General features: G+C 65.9%; 2 long non-coding RNA genes across 2 annotated transcripts; both read left to right on the forward strand.

Moving 5' to 3' along the window:
* Window positions 1-2,479: 2,479 nt before the first annotated feature.
* LOC114807906 lies at window positions 2,480-2,953 on the forward strand. Its single transcript, XR_003755918.2, has 2 exons — window positions 2,480-2,512; window positions 2,756-2,953. It is a non-coding gene; the product is annotated as an uncharacterized LOC114807906 (long non-coding RNA).
* An 8,892-nt stretch (window positions 2,954-11,845) lies between these two features.
* Window positions 11,846-15,487, forward strand: LOC114807934. The gene is made up of 3 exons (XR_003755934.1): window positions 11,846-11,942; window positions 13,996-14,052; window positions 15,402-15,487. It is a non-coding gene; the product is annotated as an uncharacterized LOC114807934 (long non-coding RNA).
* Window positions 15,488-15,935: the final 448 nt, after the last annotated feature.

Below are 15,935 nucleotides of genomic sequence, written 5' to 3' on the forward strand. Positions count from 1 at the left end.
ACCCCGGACGGCGACGGGGGGACCCCGGGGGGCGCCGGCCGGACGGACCTCGGGGTCGCAGGAGGAGGCGGCGGCGGCGGCGGCGGACGTGCGGGGCGGCCGGAAGAAGCGTCAGGCGGGCGTGGAGCTGAACCTGGGGCAGGTCCTGGCCGCCCTGCAGCGGCAGCACCGGGCCGGGAAGGAGCAGGCCCGGCCCCGCGCCCGGCCCCTCGTCTTCGCCGGTAACCGTCCCCTCCCTCCGTCCCTCCCTCCGTCCCTCCGTCCCTCCCTCCGTCCCCCCCGCCGCGGACCGAGCGCGCCCCGCGGTGGGCCGGGGAGGGGTCCGGCGGGCGGGCGGGCGGGCGGGCCGCGGCGAGCGCTCCCTCGCCCGCAGTGTCCGGGTCGGCGCCGCCCAAGGGCGCGGCGGCGAAGGGCGCGGGGGGCGGCCCGGCCCTCGTCCCCCACAACCCGCTGGACTCCAGCGCGCCCCTCGTCAAGAAGGGCAAGCAGCGCCTGGTGCCCAAGCCCAAGAAGCCCACGCCGCTCAAAAAGGTGCCCGGCCCCGCCCCTGCCCGCGATGCCCCGGGGCCTCCCGGGGTCCCCCCTGCCCCTGCCCGCGATGCCCCGGGGTCCCCCCCCCGCCCCTTCCCACGAGGCCCCGGGGTCCCCCTTCCCGCGATGCCCCGGGGTCCCCCCCCTTCCCCTTCCCACGATGCCCCGTGGGCCTCCCGGGGTCCCCTCACCCCTTCCCGCGATGTTCCGGGGTCCCTTGTGGGGGGGGTCCCCCACTCGCCCTGCCCACGATGCCTCGGGGCCTCTTGGGGGGGGTCCCCCCTTACCCCTCCCACGACGCCCCGGGGCCTTCGGGGGGTCCCCCTCGCCCTTTCCCACGGTGCCCCGGGGCCTCCGGGGGGGGGTCCCCCTCGTCCTTCCGGCGACGCCCCGGGGCCCAGGACGCCCTCCCTCCCTCCCCCCGGCCCCCCCCACCCCCCACCCCCCCCCCAGATCATCCTGAAGGAGCGGGAGGAGCGGAGGCAGCAGCGGCTCCTGGAGCAGGCGGGGCCGGGGAACCCCTCGCACCCGGGACCCCCCGAACCCGAAGCCGGCCCCGGTGAGTCCATCGTAGAGGGGGGAGACCGAGGCGCGGCGAGGCGGGCGAGGGGCGGGGCCGGCGGGGGGGTGTGGGGGAACCCGGGTCCCCCGCCCGGACGAACGAAGAGACCACCGGTCCAAGGTCCCGCGGCGAACGGCGCCGAGGACCCCGGCGACCCCGGCGACCCCGGCCCGGCCCCCCCCGAGGCGCCCGTCCCCGCCATCCACAGCCGCAGGTTCAGAGAGTGAGTCCGCGGGGGAGACCGAGGCCCGGGAGGAGAGTGAGGGGGCCGAGGGGGGGGGGAGGGGGGGAGACCGAGGCCCGGGAGGGGTCGGGGGGCGAGTAGGGAAACCGAGGCCCAAGGGGACGGGAGACGAGGCCCGGGGATGGGGAGGGTGGGGAGACCGAGGCCCGGGAGGGGTCGGGGGGCGGGGAGGGCGAGGCCCGGGGGGCCGGGGGGAGAGCGAGGCGACCCCCCGCCCCCCGGGCAGGTACTGCCGGCAGCTGGTGCCGCGGGAGCTGGACGCCTGCGTGTGGGAGCTGCTGCGCGCCCTGCGCGGGTTCCAGGAGCGCTGCCAGCTGCGGGAGGCCGCCCGCCCCCGCCCCAAGCGCCGCCTGGTCCTCGGCCTGCGCGAGGTCCGCAAGCACCTGCGCCTCCGCCGCCTGGCCGCCGTCCTCCTCTCCCCCGACTGCGAGGCCGTCCGCGCCAAAGGTGGTCGCCGCCGCCGCCGCCGGTCCCCCCCCTCCCCGGGAATCCCCCCCGACCCCCGGGAGGTCCCGCCGTCCCCCTCCGACCCCCGGGACGGCCTCCCCCCGGCGCCCGGGGAGATCCCGACTCTCCCTCCCGACCCCCGGGAAGATCCCGCCTTCCCCCTCGGGCCCCCGGGGATCCCCCCGACCCCCCCCCCCCCCCATCTCCTCCCCGACCTCCCCCTCGGGACCCCCCGCGACCCCCCCCCCCCCGGGCCGCCCCCCGACGCCGGGTGTGGCCCCGGGGGTCGCAGGGGGCCTGGACGAGCTGCTGCGGGAGGTGGTGACGGCGGCGGGGCAGCAGGGCGTCCCGCTGGTCTTCGCCCTGAGCCGCCGGGCCCTCGGCCGCTGCCTCGACAAGCCCGTCCCCGTCAGCGGCGTCGGCGTCTTCAGCTACGACGGGGCCCAGGTGCGGCCCCCCCCCCCCCGGCCCCCCGGGGACCCGCTCTGGGGGGGGCGGGGGGGGCCGCGGGGCGGGGGGGCGGGTCGGGGTCGCCCCGGTCAGCCCCCCGCCTCCGCGCCCAGGACCACTTCCGCCGGATGCTGGAGCTGTCGGAGGCGGCCCGGCGGGGCTACCAGCGGCTGGTGGCCGCCTCCGCCGCGCCCGGGACCCCGGACCCCCCGCCGGCCCCGGCCCCCGGGAGCCCCCCGCCCGCCGGCCGCCCCCGGGGCCCGCCGCGCCTGGCCGGGGTGAGGCCCGCCCCCGCCGCGCCGGGCTTCCCTCTCCCGCCCCCCCCGCCCCGTCCCGGCTCCTCTCCCTCCCGGTGCTCGTCCGCCCGCCCCCCGCGGCGCTCTCCTCCCGTCCCCCACGCTCGGACGCCCCTCGCCCCCCCCGCCCCCGTCCGGTGCTCCCTCAACCCCGATCCGGTGCTCCCCCCGGGTCCGGTGCTCCCCTCAACCCCGTCCGGTGCTCCCCCCCCCCCCCCGTCACAGTCCAGGTGTGGCGGCGGGAACCGAGCGACTGCCGGCCCCCGGACGCGGACCCGGACCCGGACCTGGACCCGGCGCTGACCCTGGCCGGGCTGGACCTGGGCGGGGGCGGGGAGACCCCCGCGGGGCCGGTCTAGACGCCCCTCCCCTCCCCCGCCCCCCGCCGGGGCCCCCCGATAAACGCCGTCCTCGAACACGGAACCGCCTGGCCGCCTCGTCGCTCGGGTGCTCGCTGCACCGCGCGTTGAGCGCTCGGAGGCTCCGTCCTCCGGGCGCCTGGATGCTCGGTGCTCCGGGCGATCAGTGCTCGGATGCTCGGTTCTCCGGGCGCCTAGTGCTCGGGTGCGCGATTCTCTGGGTGTTTAACGCTCAGTGCTCTGGGCGTTGAGTGCTCGGGTGCTCGGTCCTCTGGGCAGCTAGTGCTCAGAGGCACGATTCTCTGGGTCTTTAATGCTCAGTGCTCTGGGCTTTTAGTGCTCGGGTGCTCGGTTCCCTGGGCGTGCAGTGCTCAGATGCTCGATTCTCTGGGCCCTCGGATGCTCAGTTCTCTGGGCGTCGAGTGCTCGGCTGTGCGGTTCCCCGGGTGTTTAGTGCTCACTGCTCCGGGCACCTAGTGCTCGGATGCTCAGTTCTCTGAGTGTTTAGGGCTTGGATGCTCAGATCTCTGGGCGTCAGGTGCTCGACTGTGCAAATCTCTGGGTGTTGAGTGCTCAGATGCTCGGTCCTCTGGGCCGCTAGTGCTCAGCCGGGCAATTCCCTGGGTGTTCAGTGCTCCGTGCTCTGGGCGTCTAGTGCTCGGACGCCCAGTTCTCCGAGCCTGTGGTGCCCGGATGCTCAGTTTGGGGAGCGTGTAGTGCTCGGAGGCTCAGTCCCCTGGGTGTGTAGTGCTCGGATGCACAGTCGTCTGGGCGCTCGGATGCTCGGCGCGCGTTTACGCCCGGAAAATGTCCGCCTCGTGGGGGGCGAGGGAGGGGGACACGGGCTGGAAAATGTCGGCCCGATGCAGGCCGGGGAAGGGGACGAGGGCTGGAAAAAGGATGTGGGATGGGGAGAGGACGCGGAGGGGGACACGGGTGGGAAAACGCCCACCTCGAAGAGGGTGAGGCAGCGGGAGGCGGGCGGGGGAACGGCCGCCTCATGGAGGGCGAGGAAGGGGGACACGGGCGGGAAAACGTCTGCCCGGGACGAGGGCCGGAAAGCGTCTGCCAGATGTGGGATGGGGAGAGGACACGGGCGGGAGAATGGGCCGCCTCAAAGAGGGAGGGGGACGTGGGTGGGGAAATGGCGCCTCAAAGAGGGAGGGGGACTTGGGCGGGAAAATGGCCGCCTCATGGGGGGCGAGGGAAGGGGACACAGGCCGGAAGATGTCTGCCCGATGCAGGCCGGGGAGGGGGACGAGGCCCGGAAAGTGACTGCCAGGGATGGGGAGAGGACACGGGGCGGGGGGTAAATGGCCGCCTCAAAGAGGGCGAGGGAGGGGGATGCGGGCGGGGAAATGAGAAGCAGCATGGCTCACTGGAAAGAGCACGGGCTTTGGAGTCAGAGGTCATGGGTTCGAACCCCGGCTCTGCCACTTGCCAGCTGTGTGACTTTGGGCAAGTCACTTAACTTCTCGGTGCCTCAGTTCCCTCATCTGTAAAATGGGGATTAAGACTGTGAGCCCCACGTGGGACAACCCGATTCCCCTGTGTCTACCCCAGCGCTTAGAACAGTGCTTGGCACATAGTAAGCGCTTAACAAATACCAACATTATTAAATGGCCGCCTCATGGGGGTTGAGGAAGGGGGGACGCGGGCGGGAAAACGGCCGCCTCATGGGGAGCGCGGCTGGGAAAATGTCCGCCCGATGCAGGCCGGGGAGGGGGACGAGGGCCGGAAAATGGCAGCCTCGTAGAGGGAGGGGGACACGGGCGGGGGAAATGGCCGCCTCAAAGACGGAGGGGCACGCGGGCGGGAAAATGGCCGCCTCATGGAGGGAGGGGGTGGGTCAAGGTCTGCCAAGTCCAGGCCGGGGAGGGTCGGACGAGGGTGGGAAAATGGCCGCCTCACAGAGGACGAGGGAGGGGGACGCGGGCCGCAAAATGGCCGCCAGATGTGGGATGAGGAGGGGGACGCGGGCGGGAAAGTGGCCGCCTCAGAGAGGACAAGGGAGGGGGACACAAGGCGGAAAATGGCCGCCTCACGGAGGGCGGGGGACGCGGGCCGGAAATCGTCCGTCAGATGCGGGATGGGGAGAGGACACGGAGGGGACACGGACGGGAAAGTGTCCGCCTCAGAGGGGTACGGGAGAGGGAAGACAGGTGCGGGGAGATGGCCCCCGGATGGGGGACGCGGGCCGGAAAATGGCCGCCTCAAAGAGGGGGCAGGAGAGGGAAGACGGGTGGGAAGATGCCCCCATCTCATGGCCTAGGCGCCGGTAGGAAAATGTTCGCCAGATAGGGGATGGGGACGAAGGCCGGAAAATGTCCTCGTGAGGGAGGGGGACGCGGGCGGGAAGATGGCCGCCTCAAAGAGGGTGAGGGAAGGTGACAGGCGGGAAAATGGCCGCCTCATGGTGGTCGAGGAAGGGGGACACGGGCGGGAAAACGGCTGCCTCGGGCAGCACAGGTGGGAAAATGTCCGCCCGACGCAGGCCGGGGAGGGGGGCGAGGGCCGGAAAATGGCCGCCGGTTGTGGGATGGGGAGTGGACACGGAGGGGGACACGGGCGGGAAGATGGCCGCCTCAAAGGGGGTGAGGGAGGGGGACGCGGGTGGGAAAATGGCCGCCTCACGGAGGGCGAGTAAGGGGGACACGGGCGGGAAAATGTCCACCTCACGGAGGGAGGGGCTGGGACAATGTCCGCCGGATACAGGCCGGGGAGGGGGTCGGAGGCCGGAAAATGGCCGCCTCACGGAGGGCGAGGGAAGGGGACACGGGCCGGAAAACGTCCTCCTCTGGGGTGAGCGCGGGTGGGAGAATGTCCACCCGACGAAGGCCGCAAAATGTCCGCCTCACGGAGGACGGGGGACACGGGTGGGAAGATGGCCCCCTCAAAGAGGGGGCAGGAGCGGGAAGATGGCCAGCGGATGTGGGATGGGGAGAGGACGCGGCCTGGAAAACGTCGGCCTCCCCGGCGTGAGGAGAAGGGGCCGGAGGGCCGACGCTTGGCCCCAGGTCACCCGGGACGGGGTTACGACAAGAATAACGATAACGGCGGTATGCGTTAAGCGCTTCCTATGTGCCGAGCGCCGTTCTAAGCGCCGAGGTAGAGACGGGGTCACGGGGTTGTCCCACGGGAGGCTCCCGGCCTTCACCCCCGTCTTCCGGATGAGGGAACTGAGGCCCAGAGAAGGGAAGTGACTGGCCCGCAGTCAGCTGGCCAGCGGCGGAGGGGGATTCGAACCCACGACCGCCGACTCCCCAGCCCGGGCTCTTGCCACCGAGCCGTGCTGCCTCTCTGTGTGAAGGCAGGGGGGTGGCCCGATTGGGGGGGGGCGGAGGAGGGGTCAGAGGTCAGGGGGACCTTAGGGTCGAGCTTGGGGGGGGTCAAAGGTCAGGTGGTGCTGGGTTGGGGGCAGGGGGACCTTGGGGTCGACTTGGGGGTCAAGGGTCAGGGCCGGTTGACACTGGGTAGGGGTCAGAGGTCAGTTCCCGGTGCCCCGACCCCCTGCCTGACCCGGAACGGGGCCCGTGCGCGCTCGGCCTCTCCCCCGTCGCTCTCCCCAGCGCTTAGCACAGCGTTCTGCACCCGAGATGGTCCAGGGACCCAGGCGCTCTCCTTCCTCAGTTTCCCCCCTCCTCGTTCTTGAGACCGATTCGGGTTCACAAGGAGCGTCGGGCCCGTCCGCCGCCCGAGGTCGTCCCTCGCCGCCCGAGGTCTCCCCTTCCCCGGATCCCCGTCTCCTGAGGTCGTCCCGGCCTGGTTTCCCCCGCCGTCCCGGGTCCGCGACACCCGTGGTTGCCCCCGCTGCCCGAGGTCGTTCCCCAACCCCCCGCGGCCCGGTGTTCATTAGGTGGCGACGGTCTCCGTCACCGAACCGTCCGTTCCAAGCGCTCGGTACGGCGCTCCGCGCGTAGTGAGCGCTCAATAAATACTATCGAATGGATTTGGGATTTATTGAGCGCTTACGCGCAGAGCGCCGTACCGAGCGCTTGAGGTCTACGTTACCTGGGTGGTCCCAGGAGAGGCGGGAGGGTCGGAGGTCGGAGGCCGGGTTTGGGGAGAGACACAGATTAATTCATTCGGTGGTATTTATTGAGCGCTCACCGGGTGCGGAGCACTGGGCGAAGCGCTCGGAAAGGACAGGTCAGCCACAAAGAGGGACAAACCCTGCCCATGGCGGCTGACGGCTGCGGGGGGAAGGAGGAGGAAAAGGAGAAGAGGAGGATGGAGGGAAAGGAGGGTGGAAGAGGAAGGGAGGAGGAAAGGGATAAAGAGGAGAAAAGGGAAGGAGAAGGAGGGAGGAAGAGGAGGAAAAGGAGGGTGGAAGAGGAAGGGAGGAGGAGGAAAGGGATGAAGAGAAAGGAGAGAAAAGAGAAGGAGGAAGAGGAAAAGGAGGGTGGAAGAGTATGGGAGGAGGAGGAAAAGCAGGAGGAAGAGGATGAAGGAGAAGAGGAAAAGGGTGGAAGAGTAAGGGGGAGGAAAAGACAGAGATGGAGGGGGGGAAGAGGGAGGGATGGAGGGAGATGATGGAGAGAAAAAAGAGGGAGGGAGGTAAAAACAGCGAGAAGGGATGGAGGGAGAGGGAAAGGAGAGGAGGGAGGGGGAAGAGAGAGAGACGGAGGGAAAAGGAGGAGGAGGGAGGGAGAGGGAAAGAAGAGAGAGGAGGGGGAGGTAAAGAGACGGGGAGAGAAAAAAGGGCTAAAGATGGAGAGATGGAAAGAGAGGGAGGAGGAGAGAGAGAGAAAAGGGGGGAAACAGAGGCAGAGAGAGAGGAAGAAGAGAGGCAGAGACATAGGGATAGAGGGAGAAGGGAGGGAGACAGAGATGGGAGGAGGGGGAGAGGGAGAAAGAGAGAGGGGATTGAGGGAGGGACATGAAGACGGAGATAGAGGGGGAGAGAGAGACAGGGAGGGAGCAAGAGAGATAATGGGGGGGAGAGGCAGAGAGATAATGAGGGGGGGAGAGAGAGATAATGAGAGAGGAAGGACAGAGATAGAGGGAGAAGGGGGGAGACAGAGAGAGGAACAGGGCATGAGAGAGAGCAAGAAAGAGATAATGAGAGAGGAGGGAGAGAGGCAGAGATAGAGGGGGAGAGAGAGACAGGGAGATGGAGAGAGATAACGAGAGAGGGATAGAGGGAGAAAGAGAGAATGGGGGAGAGAGGGATTGAGAGAAGGACAGAGATAAAAGAGAAATGGAGAGAGAGAAGGAGAGGGGAGACAGAGACATAGAGGGAGAAGAGAGATAATGAGAGAGGAGGGAGAAATAGAGATAATTAAGAGGGAGAGAGATGATGGAGAGAGGCAGGGAGAAAGATGGAGGGAGAAAGAGAGAGATAATGAGAGGAGGGAGAGAGGCAGAGATGGAGGGGGAAAGAGATAGAGGGAGAAGGACAGAGATAGAGGGAGAGACGGAGATAGAGGGACAAAGAGAGAGGAGGGAGAGAGATGAGAGGAGGGGGAGAGGCAGAGATGGAGGGGGAAAGAGAGGGAGAAAGACAGAGATAGAGGGACAAAGAGAGAGGAGGGAGAGAGATGGAGGGAGAAAGAGAGAGAGATAATGAGGAGGGAGAGAGGCAGAGATGGAGGGGGAAAGAGATAGAGGGAGAAGGACAGAGATAGAGGGACAAAGAGAGAGGAGGGAGAGAGATAGAGGGAGAAAGAGAGATAATGAGAGAGGAGGGGGAAGAGATAGATGGATAAAGACAGAGCTAGAGGGAGAGACAGAGATAGAGGGACAAAGAGTGAGGAGAGAGAGAGGGAGAAAGAGAGAGAGATAATGAGAGAGGAGGGAGAGAGGCAGAGATGGGAGTGAAAGAGAGAGATAGAGGGGGAGAGACAGAGGGAGGGCCAAGGGTCCGGAGCGGCCGAGACCGCCCCATCTCTTTTCCCGTCCCGCGTGGAAACCGGGCGACGAGGCCCGGAGGAGCCCGGCGTCTTCCGCCTCCGCCGGCCGCCGAGGCCGCGCGGCCTCCGGGCCTCCGGGCGCCCGACGCCTCGCCGACCGAGAGAGGCCGAGGGGACGGCGTCCCCCCCCTCGGAGAGGTGACCGTCGTCCACCCCGCGCGGAGCGCGGCGCCCGGCGCCGTTCCCCGCCTCGACGGAGCCGCCGGCCGCGTGCGTGCCCAGGGCCGTGCTGAGCGCCGGGGACGAGGACGCCGGACTCAGGAGACTCCCCCGTCCCCGTCCCCGTCCCCGTCCCCGTCCCCGTCCCCGTCCCGGGGGAGCCGACGGTCCGCAGCGCGCAGGGAGCTGGGCCGAGCGCCGGGGACAGGAAACTAGGCCCCGCTTCCCGCCCCGGGCCTGGCGTGCGGCCTCGCGGCCCGGCGGGCCGGGCCCGGCCTCGGGAGGGCCCGGGTTCGGATCCCGACCCCCGCCCTCGTCCGCCGCCTGACTCGGGCCGGTCCCCTCCGCTCCCCGGGCCTCGCTCTCCCCCTCCGGCCGACGGGGAGGGAGACGGGGGCCGAGGGGAGGCCGGCGCCGTAGTCCGTGGCCCTCCCGGCCTCTTTCCCCCCAATGCCCTTTATCGTTCTCCCTCTTCTCATTAAGCGGCACGGCTCGGGGGAAGGAGCCGGGGCTTGGGAGTCCGAGGCGGTGGGTTCGAATGCGGCCCCCGCCCCTTGTCTGCCGGGTGACCTCGGGCCGGCCGCTTCCCTTCCCCGGGCCTCGGTGCCCTCCTCTGTCAAAGGGGAAGCAGCGCGGCTCAGTGGGAAGAGCCCGGGCCCGGGGGTCCGAGGTGACGGGTTCGACTCCCGGCTCCGCCACCCGTCCGCCGGGTCGCTTCACCGCTCTGGGCCTCGGTGACCTCGTCTGTCAAATGGGGATGAACCGGGAGCCTCCCGCGGGCCGACCCGATGACCCTGGATCTCCCCCGGCGCTTAGAACAGGGTTCTTGCGCGTAGTGAGCGCTTAACAGAGACCAACATCATTAACTGTGAGCCTCACGTGGGACAACCCCGTGACAGCGCTTAGAGCGGTGTGGCTCAGTGGGAAGAGCCCGGGCTTTGGAGTCAGAGGTCATGAGTTCAAATCCCAACTCTGCCACTTGTCCGCTGTGTGACCGGGGGCGAGTCGCTTCACTTCTCTGTGCCTCAGTTCCCTCATCTGTAAAATGGGGATGAAGACTGGGAGCCCCACGTGGGACGCCCTGATTCCCCCGTGTCTACCCCAGCGCTTAGAACGGCGCCCGGCACGTAGTCAGCGCTTAACGAACACCAACATTACCGGTGCTTGGCACGGAGTAAGCGCCCGACGGACGCCTTTATGATTCTTCTTCTTTGGGCCTCGGTTTCCTCCTCTGTCGAATGGGGACGAAGACCAGGGGACCTCGCGATGGCCCTGTCTCTCCCCCAGCGCTTCGCACAGTGCTTGGCACCTAGTGGGCGCCTCCCAAAGACCGTCATCGTCATCCCGATCGTATTCACGCGTCCGTCTTTATCGCGTTCACCCGTTGGATCGTATTCGATCGACTTTCCTGAGCGCCCTCCGGGCGCAGAACGCTGTACTAAGCGCTGGGGAGAGTCCAGGCTGAGGGTGTGGCGGTCACCGGTCCCGTAGGCGTCTCCCTGTCTCTTGTCTCTATCTCTTGTCTCTGTCTGTCTCTGTTCCCACCCTGGGTCTCTGTGGGGAAAGAGATCCGGAGACTCGGAGAGACGCCGAGAGAGGGAGAGACAGTCAGAGACTGCGAGCGAGAGTCGGGGACAGACGGAGAACCAGAGAGGTGGAGACCCAGAGACCCAGAGAGGTGGAGACGGAGACTGGAGAGATAGGGAGAGACTCAGAGAGGTGGAGACACAGAGACCGAGCGAGACCCCAGAGAGGTGGAGACACAGAGACCGAGCGAGACCCCAGAGAGGTGGAGACAGAGACTGGAGAGATAGGGAGAGACTCAGAGCGGTGGAGAGATAGGGAGAGACTCAGAGAGGTGGAGACACAGAGACTGAGAGAGACCCCAGAGAGATGGAGACAGAGACTGAGAGATATGGAGAGCGCGAGACAGGGAGACACAGTCAGAGACTCAGAGACACAGATGGAGACCCCCCGAAGTCAGAGATCCGGAGAGATGGAGACACCGAGAGATGCCAGAGACCCAGAGGCAGGGAGACACAGTCAGGGACCCAGAGATGGGGAGGGAGACACAGAGACTGAGAGATGCCAGAGACAGGGAGACAGAGAGTCAGAGACCCAGAGATAGGGAGGGAGACAGAGACGGAGAGACACCGAGAGATGCCAGAGACCCAGAGGCAGGGAGACACAGTCAGAGACCCAGAGATGGGGAGGGAGACACAGAGACTGAGAGATGCCAGAGACCCAGAGACAGGGAGACAGAGTCAGAGACCCAGAGATAGGGAGGGAGACAGACGGAGAGACACCGAGAGATGCCAGAGACCCAGGGGCAGGGAGACACAGTCAGAGACCCAGAGATGGGGAGGGAGACACAGAGACTGAGAGATGCCAGAGACAGGGAGTCACAGAGACTCAGAGAGAGACAGGGACAGAGAGATTCCCCGATGTCCGTCTCCCCCTCTAGACCGGGAGCTCGTCCGCTCTGGCGGATTGGGCTCTCCCAAGCGTTTAGCGCAGTGCTCTGCCCCCCCTCTCCCCCCGGGGGCGCTCAGTACGTAGCCCCCAGCGATGGATTCCCGGGGTTGAGGCAAGGGAGCGTCTTTGAGGGAGGGGCGAAGGCCGGGGCATCACCTCCGGCCGACCATCTGCATTCATTCATTCGATCGGACTTACTGAGCGCTCGCTAGGCGCGGGGCACTGTACTGAGCGACCACCCCTCGCCCATCGACGTATCGGCGCGGTCAGGCGTATCGACCGAGCGCTCACTCTACTGCCTGAGCGGTTCCCGCGGGCCGGGCACTGTGCTGAGCGCCTCCCCGCGAGGAGGCGTCGTCTACGCAGTCCATGGTGACGTCACAAGGATGACCCCGGGGGGGGGGGGGGCGTCCAGGTGGGGAACCCAGCCGGCAGAGACACAAGAGACAACAAGAGACAACGAGAGGCGGGAGGAGAGATGAGCCCCTGATCCTGCCCAAGAAGAAAGTAGGGAGGGCCTGGGGGGGGGGTGATAATAATAATAATATTAGTAATATTAGTAATAATAATGATAAATATTTGTGGTATGTATTAAGCGCTTACTATGGGGCAGGAGCTGTACTAAGCGCTGGGGGGGATGGAGATAACAGTCATATTATTCATCTAATAGTCATCTAATATCATCTATTAGATATTAGAGATATTAGATATTCATATCCTATATCAGAGAAGCAGCGTGGCTCAGTGGAAAGAGCGCGGGCTTTGGAGTCAGAGGTCATGAGTTCGAATCCCAGCCCCGCCCCTTGTCAGCTGGGCGACCGGGGGCGAGTCACTTCCCTGCTCTGGGCCTCAGTTCCCTCATCTGGAAAATGGGGATGAAGACCGGGAGCCCCACGGGGGACAACCCGCTTCCCCCGTGTCTCCCCCAGCGCTGAGAACGGTGCTCGGCACGTAGGAAGCGCTTAACAACTACCCACATTATTATTATATATTATATTATATTATTATATATTAATACTGATAATGTGGGTAGTTGTTAAGCGCTTCCTACGTGCCGAGCACCGTTCTCAGCGCTGGGGGGATGGTGATAATAGTCATATTATTCATCTAATAATAGTCATTGGATAGCCATATCGTATTATATTAATAACGTTGGCGGTTGTTAAGCGCTTACTATGCGCAGAGCACCGTACTGAGCGCGGGGGGGGATGGTGATAATAGTCGTATTAGTCATGTAATGTTAGTCATCTAATGGTCATATCACGCTATATCGATATTAATAATAACGTTGGGAGTCGTTGAGCGCTTACTGTGTGCAGAGCACCGTACTGAGCGCTGGGGGGAGGGTGATGGTAGTCGTATTATTCATCTAATGTTAGTCATCTAATGGTCATATCCTATCACGCCATATCGATATTAATAATAACGTTGGGAGTCGTTGAGCGCTTACTGTGTGCAGAGCACCGTGCTGAGCGCTGGGGGGATGGCGATGATAGTCGTATGATTCATCTAATGATAGTCATTTAATAGCCTATATTAATAATAATGATGACGTTGGGAGTCGTTGAGCGCTTACTATGTGCAGAGCACCGTTCTGAGCGCTGGGGGGATGGCGACAGTAGTCACGTTATTCATATAATAACCGTCCTATCGTAGTCATATATTATATGAATAATAATAATAATAATAATAACGTCGGTCTCGGTTAAGCACTTCCTATGTGCCGAGCCCTGTATTAAGCGCCGGGGGGAGAGGCGGGGGTCACCGGGCGGCCCCACGTGAGGCTCCCGGGCTTCCTCCCCATCGGACGCAGGAGGGAAACCGAGGCCCAGAGACGGGAAGGGACCGGCCCCAGGTCACAGAGTTGAGGGGCGGAGTCGGGATTCGAACCCACGACCCCTCGGACTCCCCAGCCCGGCCTCTTGCCGCCGAGCCCCGCTGCTCATCACAGAGGATAAGATACGGTATCTGTTAGGCCCTCGCTATGTTCCAGGCCCCATCCTCAGCACTGGGTAATGATGACAATAATCATGTTGGTATCTGTTAAGCGCTTACTATGTGCCGAGCACCGTGCTAAGCGCTGGGGGAGACCTAGGGGAATCGGGTCGTCCCCCCGTGGGGCTCCCGGTCATCATCCCCGTTTTCCAGATGAGGTCACTGAGGCCCAGAGAAGTGCAGTGACTCGCCCACGGTCACCCAGCCGACGAGTGGCAGAGCTGGGATTCGATAATGACGATGACGCTAATGAGTAAATATCTGGCGTTCGATAAGCACCAGGCCGGGCCCTGCGGGGAGGGGTCGTCATAACGAGACTCCCCATAACGTAGGGTGTCCGTTAAGCGCTCGGTAAGTAGCAGCGACGGACAGACCGTTATCCGGGCCTCCCCGCGGCGCTCAGTACAGCGTTCCGCGCCCGGGAAGCGCTCCGTAAGTAGCCGGGCCCGACCGATCCGCGGGTCGTGACCGTCCCGGCCCCTCCCCGGGGGGGGGGGCGCCCAGTAAATGGCCGCGCCCGCCCGGGCGGCTGCTTCGTCTCCTCCCTTTCCTTTTGCTCCCTCAGATGGACGGCCTGAGGTCCAACCCGCCTTCCGCTCGCTTCTCTAAACCGGAACGACAGGTCGGAATGCCGCCTCCCTCCTTCCCTCCTCCTCTCCCTTCTCCTTTCCCTCCCTCCTTCCCTCCTCCTCTTCCTTCTCCTTTCCCTCCTCCCTTCCTCCTTCCCTTCCTCCTCTTCCTTCCCTCCTCCTCTTCCTTCTTCTTTCCCTCCCTCCTTCCCTCCTCCTCTTCCTTCCTCCTTCCCTCCTCTTCCTTCTCCTTTCCCTCCCTCCCTTCCTCCCTTTCTCCTTCCCTCCTTCCCTTCTTCCTTGTCTCCTTCCCTTCCTCCTCCTCCTTCCTCCTTCCCTCCTCCTCTTCCTTCCTCCTTCCCTCCTCCTCTTCCTTCTCCTTTCCCTCCTCTTCCTTCTTCTTTCCCTCCTTCCCTCCTCCTCTTCCTTCCCCCTTCCCCTTCCTCCCTTCTTCTTTCCCTCCCTCTCTTCCTCCTTCCCTCTTCCTCTTCTTTCCTCCTTTTCCTTCTTCCCCTCCCTCTCTTCCTCCCTTCCTCCTTCTCTCCCTTCCTTCCTAATTCCTTCTCTCCCTCGTTTTCTCCCTCCCTTCCTCTTTCTCTCCCCCCTCTTCCTTCTTCCTTCCTTCGCTTCCTCCCTCTCTCCTCCTCCTCCTCCTTTCCCCTCCCCCGTTTTTCCCCTTCCCTTCCTCCTGCTCTCCCTCTCTCTTCCTTCTTCTCTGTCTTCTCCCTTCCCTTCCTCCCTCTCCCCCTCCCTTCCTCCTTCTCTCCTTCCCTTCCTTCTTCTCTCCCTTCCTTCCTTATTCTTTCCCTCCCTCGTTTTCTCCCCCCTTCCTCCGTCTCTCTCATCCTTCCCCTCTCCCTATTTTTTGCTCTTCCTCCCTCTCTCTCCCTCCCTCCCTTCCTCCCTCCCTTCCTTCCTTCCTTTTCCCCTTCCCTTCCCTTTTCCTTCCTTCCTTTTCCCTTCCCTTCCCTTCCCCTGCCTTCCTTCCCTTTCCTTTCCCTTTCCCTTCCCTTTCCCTCCCTCCCTTCCTTCCTTCCTTCCCTTTCCCTTCCCTTCCCTTTCCCTTCCTTCCTTTTTCCCTTCCCTTTCCCTTCCTTCCTTTTCCTCCCTCCCTCCGTCCCTCCGTCCCTCCGTCCCTCCGTCCCCTCCCTCCCTCCGTCCCCTCCCCCGTCCATCCCCTCCCCGCCGCGGGGCATGGTGGGCAACTCCCTTCCATCCTCCCTCCCCCGCCGCGGGGCACGATGGGCAACTCCCTTCCATCCTCCCCCTCCCCCTCCCGCCTCCCGCCCCCCACCCCCCACCCCAGCCCCCCCCCCCCCCGCCGCGGGCCATCGCGGGCCGCCCCCTCCCCTGACTCCCCCACGTCTGTGCTCTTTTCCGCGCCGCCCCCGACCCTGCGCAGAGCGCTCCGCCGGGGCCTCCGGGGGAGGCGTCCGGGCCGTCGCCCCCGCGCCCCCCCGGCCCGGTCCCGGCCCCGCTGCCGCCCCCGTCGGCCCCGCCGCCGCCGCCGCCGCCGCCGCCGCCGCCGGGCAGCCCCCCGGCCTGCCCGCCCCCCTGCCCGCCGCCCCCCGCCCGGGGCCCGCCCCCGCCCCCGCCGCCCCCCTGGGGGCCGCCGCCCCCCGCCCCCGGCCCGCCCTCGCCCTGGATGCCCCCCGGCCCCCCGCCCCCGCCGCCGCCCCCCGCCCCCAAGCCCCCCCAGGGCCGGCGCTGAGCCCCCCCCCCCCCGACCCCCACCCCGTCACCAATAAACGGCCCCGTGCGGCAGCCGGACCCCCGTGTGCCCGTCCGGTCCCGTCCCCCGCCCCCCGCCCCCCACCGGGCTCCGAGGGGCGGCGGCGGCGGGGGCGCCTGGAAACCACCGGAGCCGGAAAAGCGACCCGCCCCCCCCCCCCCCCCCGCCCAGGCAGAGGCGGCCGGAGGCCCGGAGAGATGGACG

Source organism: Ornithorhynchus anatinus, chromosome X5 (genome assembly GCF_004115215.2).
Source record: "Ornithorhynchus anatinus isolate Pmale09 chromosome X5, mOrnAna1.pri.v4, whole genome shotgun sequence".
Classification (NCBI taxonomy): Eukaryota; Metazoa; Chordata; class Mammalia; order Monotremata; family Ornithorhynchidae; genus Ornithorhynchus; species Ornithorhynchus anatinus.